At 41.2% G+C, this 12,374-nt stretch overlaps 1 protein-coding gene across 4 annotated transcripts in view; it reads right to left on the bottom strand.

Annotated features, from left to right (window-relative positions):
- Positions 1-12,374, bottom strand: part of LOC129866680 (PDZ domain-containing RING finger protein 4-like) — a 114,557-nt gene that overhangs the window by 42,687 nt on the left and 59,496 nt on the right. The gene's annotated exons all lie outside the window — the stretch shown is intronic.

The following is a 12,374-nucleotide window of genomic DNA, read 5'->3' as shown; positions in this document are numbered from 1 at the left end:
TCTGTAAAACATCCTCTAAAAAACAGTATGTGAAAATCGAGGGGAATTGTCTAGATGAGTTTTTGATGTCAAATATCTGCCTTACCCATGGGGTTGTCTCGAAGACATCTCGCTAAAAATATACCACACAAATGATCAAATGAAATGAAACCGAAGGCACAAGTGAAAGTGTGTGATGTTTTAATGTCTTTCCCCATCTCGTTGAGTGGGAGAAGCCTGAATAAGTTAGTATAATTAATGACTATGTGGTGGTAGAGTGGAGAGGACCTGTGGCTAAATAAACAGGAACAGATTGACGGGATTAGAAGAAGTTGGATAAAACATTGTGGAGTGTGTGTGTGTGTGTCTGGAATGGGAAGTATTCTGGCAGCCCTGTTTCCTTTCCAAAATGTTTACCCCCCCCCCTCCTCCCACACACAGACACACACTGGTGTGTAAATCCTTGATAAGGCAAAGGGCCCCTTCTCCTGATCCATCACATAACACTCGGTGTTCCCTCTCGCTCCCTCTTTTCCGTTCCGTTTTTCCATTTTCCGGGCGAGCTCTCAGCCTCTCAGGCGGGAGATTGCGGTGTAGCGGCTGCAGAGCGGGGACGGGGGACGATGGCCTGACAGTAAATTAATGACTGCGATGGCATGATTAGAAGGGACTGCCGCCCACCGTCAGGCTGCATTGGATGCTGTCATAATAATCGCTGCCTTTGATTACCAGTAATTGAAAAAGTTGTCTGTGGATGGCTGCCACCGGTACAGGCAGAGCAGAGAGGGGAGAAAGAGAGGGAAGATGACGAAGTGCTCCTCTCATACTGGAGAGGAACGTGGCAAAACCCTTTCCTGCTAAAAGCTTAAGATATAGCCTAATACATCTGGTGAAGAAATGGCCCTATGATCTACCGTGTATATTGTAGCAAGCCTACCTATACAATCAATCCCTCATGTTCCTCTATTTAAATGTACAGTGCCCAGTGAAAGTCCACACATCCCTTGTACAGCTTGCACATTTTGCTGCCTTAAAATGAAATAGAAAAATGTATAAAATTATATTTTTTCATACTAATCTACAGTGTGAAAGTGAAAGAACAACTATAAACTCAGCAAAAAAAGAAACCTCCCTTTTTCAGGACCCTGTCTTTCAAAGATAATTCGTAAAAATCCAAATAACTTCACAGATCTTCATTGTAAAGAGTTTAAACACTGTTTCCCATGCTTGGTCAATGAACCATAAACAATTAATGAACATGCACCTGTGAAACGGTCGTTAAGACACTAACAGCTTACACACTGTAGCCAATTAAGGTCCCAGTTATGGACACTTAGGACACTAAAGGTGGCTTTCAATAAATTGCAATGTCCTTAATGTGAGAAGCCTAAGACAGCGCTACAAGGAGACGGGACGGACAGCTGATCATCTTCGCAGTGGCAGACCACGTGTAACAACACCTGAACTGGATCGGTACATCCGAACATCACCTGCGGGACAGGTACAGGATGGCAACAACAACAACTGCCCGAGTTACAACAGGAACGCACAATCCCTTCATCAGTGCTCAGATTGTCCACAATAGGCTGAGAGACGCTGGACTGAGGGCTTGTAGGCCTGTTGTAAGGCAAGTCCTCACCAGACATTACCGGAAACAACGTCGCCTATGGGCACACCAGGAGTGATAGTCAGATTCTCGTTTATCGTTGAAGGAATGAGTGTTACACCAAGGCCTGTGCTCTGGAGCGGGATCGATTTGGAGGTGGAGGGTCCGTCATGGTCTGGGGCAGTGTGTCACAGCATCATCGGACTGAGCTTGTTGTCATTGCAAGCAATCTCAACGCTGTGCGTTACAGGGAAGACATCCTCCTCCCTCATGTGGTACCCTTCCTGCAGGCACATCCAGACATGACCCTCCAGCATGACAATGCCACCAGCCATACTGCTCGTTCTGTGTGTGATTTCCTGCAAGACAGGAATGTCAGTGTTCTGCCATGGCCAGTGAAGAGCCTGGATCTCAATCCCATTGAGCACGTCTGGGACCTGTTGGATCGGAGGGTGAGGGCTGGGCCATTGCCCCCAGAAATGTCGGGGAACTTGCAAGTGCCTTGGTGGAAGAGTGGGGTAACATCTCACAGTAAGAATGGGCAAATCTGGTGCAGTCCATGAGGAGGAGATGCACTACACTACTTAATGCAGCTGGTGGCCACACCAGCTACTGACTGTTACTTTTGATTTTGACCCCCCCTTTGTTCAGGGACACACTATTCCATTTCTGTTTGTCACGTGTCTGTGGAACTTGTTCAGTTTATGTCTCAGTTGTTGAATCTTGTTATGTTCATACAAATATTTACACATGTTAAGTTTGCTGAAAATAAACGCAGTTGACAGTGAGAGGACGTTTTATTTTTTGCTGAGTTTAGAACATTTTCAGAGCTAATAAAAATAAATGAAATATCTTGATTACGTATATCTTCAAACACAAGATTCTACCAACTTTAAACAAATCTTATGGCAACACACGGTATATTAATTGTTTTTGTCAAAATTGCACAAGCTCAGTAAATTTGGTTGGAAATCATTGATGGACAGGAATATTCAAATAATATTAAAATGTATTTGTCACATGCTTCGTAAACAACAGATTTAGACTAACAGTGAAATGCTTACTTACGAGACCTTCCCAATGACACAAAGAGAAAAAATATAGAAACAATTATAATACAAGGAATAAATACACAATGAGTAACGATATACACGGAGTACGAGCCGATTGCCAGGGGTACAAGGTAATTGAGGTAGCTATGTACATACAGTATAGGTAGGTATAAAGTGACTAGGCAACAGGATAGATACTAAACAGTAGCAGCAGAGTATGTGAAGAGTCAAAAGATAGGTGCGGTGAAATGTTGTTTTACAGGGTCAGCCATAGTAGTATGGCGCCCCTGGACCGAATTATGGTTAAGTGCCTTGTTCAAGGGCACATCGACAAATGTTTCACCTTGTCTGCTAAGGTATTCGAACCAGCAACCTTTTTGTTACAGGCCCAATGCTCTAACCACTGGGCTACCTGCCACCCATCCGAAGCTGTTTAGGGTCCTGTTGGTTCCAGACTTGGTGCATCGGTACCACTTGCCGTGGTACCAGGGCCTTTCTCTGACATCGCCTGGTATAGAGGTCCTGGATGGCAGGGAGCTAGGCCCCAGTGATGTACTGGGTGCACGCACTACCATCTGTACTGCCTTACGTTCGGATGGCAAGTAGTTGCCATAACAAGCGGTGATGCAGCCAGTCAAGATGCTCTCAATGGTGCAGCTGTTGAACTTTTTGAGGATCTGAGGGTCCGTGCCAAATATTTTCAGACTCCTGAGGGGGAAGAGATATTGTCGTGCCTTTAATACCGTGTTGGTGTGTAGACCATGTTAATTCTTTAGTGATGTGGACACGAAGCAACTTCAAGCTCTCGACCCGCTCCACTATAGCCCCATTGATGTGGGCGGTCCATGATCAGCTACCTTGTCTTTCTGACGTTGAGGGAGATGTTGGTGTCCTGCCACCACACTGCCAGGTCACTGACCTTCTCACTATAGGCGGTTTCATCGTCCTTGGTGATCTGGCCTACCACCGTCGTGTCGTCAGCAAACTTAATGATGGTGTTAGAGTCTTGCACGGCCATGCAGTTGTGGGTGAACAGGGAGTACAGGAGGGTACTAAGCACGCACCCCTGAGGGGCCCCCATGTTGAGGGTCAGCGAGGTGGATGTGTTGTTGCCTACCCTCACCACCGGCTCTTCAGGAAGTCTAGGATCCAGTTGCAGAGGGAGGTGCTCAGTCCCAGGGTCCTGAGCCTAGTGATTAACTTTGTGGGTACTACGGTGTTGAACGCTGAGCTGTAGTCAAAGAACAGCATTCTCATGTATGTGTTCCTCTTGTCCAGGTAGGAGAGGGCAGTGTGGAGTGAAATAGAGATTGCGTAATTTGTGGATCTGTTGGGGCAGTATGCAAATTGGAGTGGGTCCAGGGTGTCTGAGATGATTGTGTTGATTTGAGCCATGGACAGCCTTTCAGAGCATTTCGTGGCTACAGATGTGAGTGCTACGGGGTGATGGTCATTTAGACAGATTACCTTGGCGTACTTGGACACAGGGACTAGGGGGGCCTGCTTGAAACATATACGTATTTCAGACTGGATCAATATTCAAACCTTGTCTCTGATTTACAAACAAATTTAAGTCAGGATAAAGACTGGACTACTCAGGAACACTCAACATCTACAGGAAAGCCACTCTGGTGTATTTATTTTTGTAATTGTCCCGCTTCAGAATTCTAGGGTGGGTTTTCCTCTCACATCACGCTGCGACCACAATACTTGAAAATACAGAGAGTTTCCCTCGATGTTGTGTTGCATTGGATTTGACCCAGACCCGTAGTTATTCATTTATTATTTTTCTTTCATTCTGAAAATGTGGGGTAAGTTGTATAGATCGGTAGGGAAAAAAATCAATGTAATCCCTTTTTTTGATTACATTTTAAAAGCAGCACAATTTTGAAGATGTCCACTCTCTGAGAAGGCATCACCTGTTCCCATGAAGTCCTTGTCGTGGGTTATAAATAGTATACAGATTGTATACAGTGAAAAGAGAACATGGAGGCTAAACAAGACAGACATACTGCGCAAGAGTTTTTAATAATGAATCTTTCGATGGCTCTTTTTCTCCCTAACCCAACACCTTGCCTCTCACGGCTCAAGCCATTGTACTAAAGGAAATCATCAATGTCCTTGCTTAATGAAATGGTGAGCCAACATTTCATTACCTATATTATATTTCCGCTGTGAGGTAATGGCAGGGTGCCCACGTTATGATTTTTCATCAGACTGAGGTAATTTCAGAAATCTCTCTCTCATTTTGATAAATGAACGAATAAACCTCACTCTGAAATAGAGGCATTCAGCTCTGAACTATTGACGCACGTTAAGTGAAGGCGGGTTAGCGTGGAATATACCTGCTCCCAAAGCATAAAATAAAAAAGGGTGCAGGCGGGCTGCAAAGCACACACAATATAATAGGATTTGTTAATAGAAATGAGGCATAAAGAAAAGAGGCTTAATATATTATATTTGCGTTGACTCTAATGCCAAGGCTGAAGCAAGAGGCGACACAAGTGGATGAGCAAATCTCTTTAGGGAAGAAGGGTGAGAAATAACTCGAGCTCAGTGGGTGGAAGGAAGGAAGCTTTCGAAACAAATTCAAATGAAACAAAAGAGAAAATGTAATCATCATACATCACTGAAAGCAAAGCCAGACTGGCAGCACAGTTTACCTGGTCCTCAATGATGTGGAAATAAAGAATATTAGTACAGGAGGAAGATGAGAGGAGGAGTGGGGGCCTGGTGGATTGAGACAGCCAAGTGTCGACATGAAGCCAGTTTATCATCGCCTCCCGTCTCATCTGCATCTAGATCAGTGTCTGTGTGTGTGTATAAATTATAGGCTTAAATCATCAGCTGTCAAACTAACCCAGGAGTCTGCCCATGCACCTATGGGTTAGTTCAGCACAAACAAAGATGGAAGAGGAGGATTGGTTTGACTTGACACCTTGCTGTATTTATGGGGGAAAAAACGGAAGCTTGTTACGCTCGGGGCTTTGTTTGAACAAACCTAACGCAGTGGTAAATCCCGCGGTAGTGTTCTAGGTTCAGGGGTGAGTCCAAAATATTTGAGCTATTTTCACAACCGGGAAAGGGCTGGGTTTTGATAAATAAATAAGTTGTGAGTGAGTCGAGGCTTGGTCCCTCACTGGCCAATCAGAACGTGCTCCTTGGCTAAATATGTGGTTGCTTCAAGTTGTGTATTTACGGTCTTTTGTATATTGTGTTCTCATCAACTCCAATTAGAATGTTAGTCCATTATAGCCTGGCTCGTTAAAGGGATACTTCAGGGTTTCGGCAATAAAGCCCTTTATCTACTTCCACGGAGTCAGATGAACTCATGGATAAATGTTTTATGTCGGCATTCAGTACGCAAGAAGTTCAAATGTAGTTTTGCGAGCCAATGCTGACTAGCGTTAGCACAATGACTGGAAGTCTATTGTATCTACTAGCATGCTAGCAGTTAACATAGACTTCCAGTCATTGCACTAACGCTAGTTAGCAACGTCCTTCAAAAAGCCATTGCCAAAATCCTGAAGTATCCCTTTAAATAGCCTGCCCCATATTTGCTCAATATTTAACACATTTGCAGTTCCCATTGATCTAATTGCATTGCTTCAATATGGAAAAATATTGTTAAACATAGGCTATAGCATTCACACTGATATAAGAGCTAGGCCTACTGTTAATTGTAGTCAGGACATGGACATGCCAAACGTAGTCAATAAGCAAGATTACATTCACAAGGCTATTGATAAGGCCTAAAAAGACTGTGTATAATTATAATAAAAACAAAACAACAACTTGTTTTAAATAGGCTATGTGCAGGGTTGGGTAGGTTACTTTCTAAATGTAATCCGTTACAGTTACTAGTTACCTGTCCAAAATTGTAATCGGTAGCGTAACTTTTGGATTACACAAACTCAGTAACGTAATCCGATTACATTCTGTTACTTTTAGATGACTTTCCCTTTAAGAGGCATTCGAAAAACGTATGTTACCAATTGAACGACATCTATTGCAGGATACATCAATGTTAAAGTTTACATAGCTGGCCCTGTATCGATGTTCAATTTTACTTTATGGGTTGGTTATGTAGGCTTCTTCTAACCCATCACTTTCTACCACATATAATAATACGATTTAAATGATATCTTTACATTAAAAACCAAAGTATCAGAATTCCAGTCATTCCAATAAATGTTATAACCCTTGATCTTCAAGAATAGGACTTGGAAATATGGAAATTTAGATTAGCCAAATTGTTATACCTGATTTTTAATGATTTTGTTGTCATGGAGGATTGATTCGAGTTGAAAGAAAATGCTGCGCTCATGGAACGGGATGCTTTGAGCCCTACTGAAAAGTGCTATTTACATGTGAAAAATGAATGCCATGTGCTGCATTTGCTATTGGCCTATTGTTAACCTTTTTGTTGGTGACACTTTGATATCTTGATAATATGCAGCTGTTTAAAGGGCAAATCCACAGATGAAACAATAACAAAACGGACACCCCGCCTCTGTTTTGGTAAAAAGCTGAGGGATGGGCCTGGAGAAATGTAACCACTCTCAGATTAATAGACAGAGATATGGACGCAAGGACTGACCATCCATGATGCCAAAAAGTATTGTTTTAATCATGTTATGGGGCTATACAGTATTTGTTTACATTTACAATGTTTACAAACATTGAAGCAAAACAAGCTGATATTTTGGGTTCTCATGGAGTGTGACAGTTGAACTAAGCTCATGAGGCATTTATAAGTTATACTTAAGCAATAAGGCCTGAGGAGGTGTGGTATTGCTGTTGCTATTATAAACTGGTTACCAATGTAATTAGAGCAGTAAAAATATATGTTTTGTCATAACTGTGGTTTACGGTCTGATATACCTTGGCTGTCAGCCAATCAGCATTCAGGGCTTGAACCGCCCAGTTTAGAATCTTCAAGAATTAATGTATTCGGAAACTATTCAGACCCCTTGACTTTTTACACATTTATTTTACGTTACAGCCTTATACTAAAAATGTTTATTTTTATTTTTTATTCTCTCATCAATCTACACACAATACCCCATAATGATAAAGTAAAAACAGGTTTTTAGACATTTTTGCTAATTTATTTAAGACAAAAAAACGGAAATATCACATTTAAATAAGTATTCAGTCCCTTTACTCAGTACTTTGTTGAAGCACCTTTGGCAGCGATTACAGCCTCGAGTCTTCATGGTTATGACGCTACAAGCTTGGCACACCTGTATTTGAGGAGTTTCTCCCATTCTTCTTGGCAGATCCTCTCAAGCTCTGTCAGTTTAGATGGGGAGCGTTGCTGCACAGATATTTTCAAGTCTCTCCAGAGATGTTCGATGGGTTCAAGTCCGGCCTCTAGCTAGGGCACTCAAGGACATTCAGTCTTGGCTACGTGACGCTTGGCATTCAGGACAAAGAGTTTCTTCAGACCAGACAATCTTGTTTCTCATGGTCTGAGAGTCTTTTTTTTTTGGTGCCTTTTGGCAAACTCTAAGCGGGCTGTCACACCAGAAACAAAATTGTAGACCTGCACCAGGCTGGGAAGACTGAATCTGCAATAGGTAAGCAGCTTGGTTTGAAGAAATCAACTGTGGGAGCAATTATTAGGAAATGGAAGACATACAAGACCACTGATAATCTCCCTCGATCTGGGGCTCCACGCAAGATCTCACCCCGTGGGTTCAAAATGATCACAAGAACGGTGAGCAAAAATCCCAGAACCACACGGGGGGACCTAGTGAATGACCTGCAGAGAGCTGGGACCAAAGTAACAAAGCCTACCATCAGTAACACACTACGCCGCCAGGGACTCAAATCCTGCAGTGCCAGACGTGTCCCCCTGCTTAAGCCAGTACATGTCCAGGCCCGTCTGAAGTTTGCTAGAGAGCATTTGGATGATCCAGAAGAAGATTGGGAGAATGTCAGAGGAAATAGAACTTTTTGGTTCTATCTTTTCAGACCGAAATATAACTTTTTGGTAAAAACTCAACTCGTCGTGTTTGGAGGACAAAGAATGCTGAGTTGCATCCAAAGAACACCATACCTACTGTGAAGCATGGGGGTGGAAACATCATGCTTTGGGGCTGTTTTTCTGCAAAGGGACCAGGACGACTGATCCGTGTAAAGGAAAGAATGAATGGGGCCATGTATTGTGAGATTTTGAGTGAAAACCTCCTTCCATCAGCAAGGGCATTGAAGATGAAACATGGCTGGGTCTTTCAGCATGACAATGATCCCAAACACACCGCCCGGGCAACGAAGGAGTGGCTTCGTAAGAAGTATTTCAAGGTCCTGGAGTGGCCTAGCAAGTCTCCAGATCTCAACCCCATAGAAAATCTTTGGAGGGAGTTGAAAGTCCGTGTTGCCCAGCAACAGCCCCAAAACATCACTGCTCTAGAGGAGATCTGCATGGAGGAACGGGCCAAAATACCAGTAACAGTGTGTGAAAACCTTGTGAAGACTTACAGAAAACGTTTGACCTCTGTCATTGCCAACAAAGGGCATATAACAAAGTATTGAGAAAAACTTTTGTTATTGACCAAATACTTATTGTCCACCATAATTTACAAATAAATTAATAAAAAATCCTACAATGTGATTTTCTTTTTCTCATTTTGTCTGTCATAGTTGAAGTGTACCTATGATGAAAATTACAGGCCTCTCTCATCTTTTTAAGTGGGAGAACTTGCACAATTGGTGGCTGACTAAATACTTGTGGCTGACTTTCCAAATCATGTCCAATCAATTGAATTTACCACAGGTGGACTCCAATGAAGTTGTAGAAATTCTCAAGGATGATCAATGGAAACAAGATACACCTGAGCTCAATTTCGTGTCTCATAGCAAAGGGTCTGAATACTTTTGCAAAAATGTCTAAAAACCTGTTTTCGCTTTGTCATTATGGGGTATTGGGTGTAGATTGCTGAGGAATTACTTTTATATAATCAATTTTAGATAAGCCTGTAACGTAACAAAATGTGGAAAAAGTCAATACTTTTCTGAATACTTTCCGAAGGATTATAAGAAATTTAATTTATAAATCCAAAAATGGATCAAGCAACTACAGATTTCCCCTTTAAATCAAAAGTGTGCGAGTTTGAGCATGTGTCCATTAGGCCTATGGATTTTTTTTTATCAGCATGAATTAGATTGAGCAATAAAAGCCCCACTTTTATTCCATAGGCTGGGATCCGCACTATGCAGCTGTTGCAACAGTGCATTTTTCACTGGCTGTCAATTGGTTTAAAAAACAATGATTGATAGGCAGCTTAAACTTCTTGAATTCAACCATTATTGGGTTCAAATACACATTTAGATTTGTGAACAGCCATCCACAACAACCACAATCTTAAGGTGCAAATAGTGATGAGAGAGCAGCAGTGAAATTCACATCAATAATAAGTGATATCCGTATCGCCGTAGACTTCACCACTGCTGTCATCCTTACCTCCAAGCGTTTATTCAAGTTGGATAATCTTTGGATGTCAACAGCAGTCGCACCATTGGAAGACATAGCTTGGACTGTAGCCTACAAAAGTCTATTTCTGCTCTTTTCCCGCGATCCATCAAAAACATTTGGTGTGTCATCATTGTAGTCTCTGACTTGTGGTCAGACTCGCTCAGGTGGAACAAATTTAAACGTGCACCTTTTTTCAATGCTGATTTGAATGTCATTGAGAAAACAGAGAAGTGTAAAACTTTTTTTTTTGCAAACATCCTTAAAACCTGTTAAGGCTAGGGGGTGCTGTTGTCACTATTTATGGAAATCGTGTAATTTTTGAAACGGCTTCCTACAAAATTTTTGATCGTACAATATGCATATTATTATTATTATTGGATAGAAAACAGTCTATAGTTTCTATAGGCGTTGAAATTTTGTCTCTAAGTGGAACAGAACTCATTCTACAGCAATTTCCCTGACATGGAGACAGATTTCAGAAATTTTGGCCCCTGTTCTGGAGTCAGTTTTAAGGCCACTGTTATTCCTATGAGTATACGGACACTGCTTACGTCTTCCCCTGGATGCCTTTACGTGATGACGATTTGAATGGTGTCGATTGCGCAATCACAGGCACTATAAATGAAAAAACCCTGTATGTAGGAACTCTTTTCTTGGTGCGTCATGCGCGCGGAGGATACCGACCTACTGTTTTTCCAAGCATTAGTGTAGCCAGTTATATTTCTCCGGTCATATTTCTACTCGTTATAGGAGTTAAAAACATCATAAGGTAGTTAATTTAAAGCGTTTTATAGCAATTTATATCCGTTTAGTGCGATTTTGGGAGATTTATTTCTGAGACACTGTGAATCTCTGGGCACGCTTCCAGTTCATGCCGAACGCAGTTGGCATTTCCACATGGCAAGAGGACAGCTTTCGACCAAAAGACGATTAGACCCAAGAAAGGATTCTTTGCCCAAGATTCTGATGGAAGAACAGCTCAAAGTAGGAACAATTTATTATGATAAATCGTGTTTCTGTTGAAAAATGTTAGTGGCTTAGGACGCAATTTTTTTTGACTTAGCTTCGCTTGGCGCAAACTGTATTGAAAAGTAAGGATAATTTAAAAAATGTAATTCCGCGATTGTATTAAGAATTAAATTGTCTATCAATCGCTGTCCACCCTATATTTTTTAGTCACGTTTATGAGTATTTATGTATACGACTAGATCACTGTCTAATATGGCGCACGAACATTTTCTGACCAGCTGGGCTACTTTTCTCATTGTCTAACCATGATTTTGGTGGCTAAATATGCACATTTTCGAACAAACTGTATATGTATGTTGTAATGTGATGTTACAGGAGTGTCATCTGAAGAATTCTGAGAAGGTTAGTGAAAAAATTAATATATTTTGGCGATGTTTACGTTATCGCTCTCTTTGGCTAGAATCAATGCTGGGGTAATGTTTGCACATGTGCTATGCTAATATAACGATTTATTGTGTTTTCGCTGTAAGACACTTAGAAAATCTGAAATATTGTCTGTATTCACAGGATCTGTGTCTTTCGATTAGTGTATGCTGTGTATTTTTACGAAATGTTTGTTGATTAGTAGTTAGGTAAACACGTTGCTCATTGTAATTATTCTAGTCCATTTGTGACGGTGGGTGCAATTGTAAACTATGCCATCTACTTGAAATATGCACATTTTTCTAACAAAACCTATCCTATACCATGAATATGTTATCAGACTGTCATCTGATGAGTTTTTTTCTTGGTTAGAGGCTATCAATATCTTAGTTTAGCCGAATTGGTGATAGCTACTGTTGTTGGTGGACAAAGTAAAGATGGTGGATTATGCTAATGTGTTTTTAGCTAATAGATTTACATCTTTACATATTGTGTCTTCCCTGTAAAACATTTTAAAAATCGGACATGTTGGCTGGATTCACAAGATCTGTGTCTTTCATTAGCTGTATTGGACTTTAATGTGTGAAAGTTAAATATTTAAAAAAAAAAATAATAATTGAATTTCGCGGCTCTGCCTTTTCAGTGGGGGTGGGGGGGATGTGCCGCTAGCGGCACCCCAGTCCTAGACAGGTTAATGAATTTAAAAATAATCCTCTTTTTATTCTCGTTTTATGTAATCCCTTACATGTAACATATTACATGTAATCCATCTGTAATCCATCTAGTTTTTCAAATGTATCTGTAATCTGATTACAATATTTTTGCTGGTAATGTAAAAGATTAGAGTTACCGGTTTATGTAATCC

Source organism: Salvelinus fontinalis, chromosome 12, assembly GCF_029448725.1.
Source record: "Salvelinus fontinalis isolate EN_2023a chromosome 12, ASM2944872v1, whole genome shotgun sequence".
Classification (NCBI taxonomy): domain Eukaryota; kingdom Metazoa; phylum Chordata; class Actinopteri; order Salmoniformes; family Salmonidae; genus Salvelinus; species Salvelinus fontinalis.
This window is presented reverse-complemented; position numbering and strand designations above follow the sequence as displayed.